The sequence below is a fragment of the Cervus canadensis genome, chromosome 30, assembly GCF_019320065.1.
Source record: "Cervus canadensis isolate Bull #8, Minnesota chromosome 30, ASM1932006v1, whole genome shotgun sequence".
Lineage (NCBI taxonomy): Eukaryota > Metazoa > Chordata > Mammalia > Artiodactyla > Cervidae > Cervus > Cervus canadensis.
In genome coordinates, this window is record NC_057415.1 from 27,869,228 (window position 1) to 27,871,754 (window position 2,527).

The following is a 2,527-nucleotide window of genomic DNA, read 5'->3' on the forward strand; positions in this document are numbered from 1 at the left end:
CTAACAGACAAATATAGAATATTTGAACAGCAGCAGAACAGACTTCTCAAAGGTATATGGAACATTCTCCATCATAGTCCATATGTTAGGCCACAAAAAACAATTTCAGCAAATTTAAGAAGACACAAAACCTCATTGAAAGAAATGAAAGGAGACCCAAATAAATGGAAAGATAGTCCATGTTCATGCATTAGAAGACTTTAATATTGTTAAGATGACAACATGTCCCAAAGCACTCTACAGACCCAAATGCAATCCCTATAAAAATTCCAATAATCTTTTTTTCAAAAAATGGAAAGGCCAATCCTCAATTTATATTGAGGTTATGTATGAGCTCAACAATGTGGACTTCTCTCCACAGCCATCTTGGCTGTAGCTGCTGCTGAGTGCCCAATCTGCCAGCCACAGAGAGCAGTACTAAGCCTCCATCATGGCACCAGTTTGATTGCATTGGACTGCTTCCACCATGGAAGGGGCAGCACTTTGCTCTTACTGGGACAGACACTTTGGACATGGATTTGGTTTCCCCGAATGCAATGCTTCTGCCAAAACTATCATCCTTGGGTTTACAGAATGCCTTATATACACCATAGTATTCCACATAGCATTTCTTCTGATCAAGGAAGTCCCTTCATGGCAAATAAAGTGCAACAGTTGGCCCATGGTCATGATAATTCACTGGTCTTACCTGTGTTCCCCGTGCTTCTCCCTTGTGTCTCATCTCTGCACTCTTCTGGTTCAGGTTCTAAGCCTCTCAGGCATGGCCAGAAGAGTATATTTCAGATAGGCATCCAGAACACCGCTAACGGTGTTTATAACCTGGGTTAACAGAAGTTCCATCTGGTTTCAGAAGTTCTAATTACCCTAAAGAAGGCAATTTCCACATCTATCACAATAACAACAGCAAACTACTCTAGAAAAGCAAGGGAAGTGAGTAATATGTTTATTGGAATTCTTTTGGATCCTGTCATCTCTTCACAGAGTGACAACTAAAGTTACAGGCTTGCATTCCCTCACTGAGGGATACCAGTCAAGCCACTCCTGGATGAGCGGATTGAGAGAAACAGGCTCAGGGCTGTGCGGGTGTATGCATCCTCATCTCCTTGCCTTAAATCCAGCTTTTCCATCTCTGAGTTCATAGACTGCCGTGCGTATTTAGATGGGACTGGCAGATAAGAAGCTGGGATCTTAGTCATGCGTGGTAAGAGAAGCCAGCAAGCGGAGGCTGAGTGCAGGGCCAGGGAGGTTAACTCATCTAGGAGGAGGGTACTCGTGGATGATTCTCTAAAGGGTATTTAGTGAATTGGGAGTTGATCCACTTGTATTCGTTGGTTGGGCCAACTGCAGTAACCAAAGTTTCCAGAATGTATAATGGCTCAAATACTTTCAGGTTGACTTTCAGTTCCAAGAAGAGTTCAAGACATTTCAAGTTGGTGGAGAACAATGCTTTGCACAGGCATTCAGAGAGCCAGGATGATAAGCTTTGCAGTTTAAAAAACAAATGAAGTATAGTTGATTTACAGTATTGTGTTTTAGGAGCAAAGTGATTCAATTATTTTTTTTTTCCTCAGATTATATTGCATTATGGGTTAAGTGAAAGGCGTCATGAATTTGGGTGCCATCCTTGTGCAGGGGCCATGCTAAGCTCTGTATCAGACCAATTTTTAGTTTATGTACTGCTAAAGTGAGCACAACTTTGCCATTTTAAATAAACGACTTTCAAGGTTGCCCTGGAAGGGGAAAGAGGCACATACAAGGTTTTTATGAGCTAAACTTGGAATACCATGTCTCACTTCCCTTTGGTGAAACTGAATGATACTGCCACATCTAGCTGAAGGAGACTGGATTATGTGCCCAAGAAGAGGAGATGAATTTGGTGAGAACCAGCAGCCTTGGACACGGATGTGTCCAGCGGGCAGTGTTGCGGTGTCTGGAGCAAGGCAGCCGGAGCTAAAGCCAAGATTTTGCTGGAATTCAGACAGGAAGCAGCATTCTGTTAGTGCTGTTCTGCCCAGTCTGAAGTAAGATGTTAGCCAGCCGCAGGTGTGGAGATAATTTTGGTGGTGGGACTGTTATGGATACTAGTGCTTAGGCCCTGGAAAACAGGATGGGAGGGCTCCTGGAATCAAGCAGAGTGAGACTTCCAGACCTGAGCCTCAGGAACTAAGAGTCAGGCCCAGGTTCGTGCTGATATTGAAATACAGTAATATGGACAGAGATTTGGGAGAAGGCTTACATATGAAGGCTTACCTTGGGAATTCTTTGCCTATGACAACAAACCTAATCCCAGGAACCCTGCTTGTGAGCCTCAGACTGTCTGGGTCAGGCTTGGTTCTGGGACAGTTTGGGGAGGGTCCTCCCCCTGAAATTTTCTTTAGCACTGTCTTTTCCAGAAGGGCACTCACATATGCCCTTTAAAGAGTTTCATGTTCTCACAAGAGGGGTGTCCTTATCCATGTGGCTTCCTCAAGCAGCCATACTAGTAATCCCCAGCTTTTAGGAATTTACATTAAAATAACCCTGGGAT

General features: G+C 43.7%; 1 non-coding gene across 1 annotated transcript; it reads right to left on the reverse strand.

The window, feature by feature from the left end:
- Window positions 1-1,587: 1,587 nt before the first annotated feature.
- Window positions 1,588-1,692, reverse strand: LOC122432135. Its single transcript, XR_006266753.1, has one exon. It is a non-coding gene; the product is annotated as a U6 spliceosomal RNA (small nuclear RNA).
- Between the last annotated feature and the right edge of the window lie 835 nt (window positions 1,693-2,527).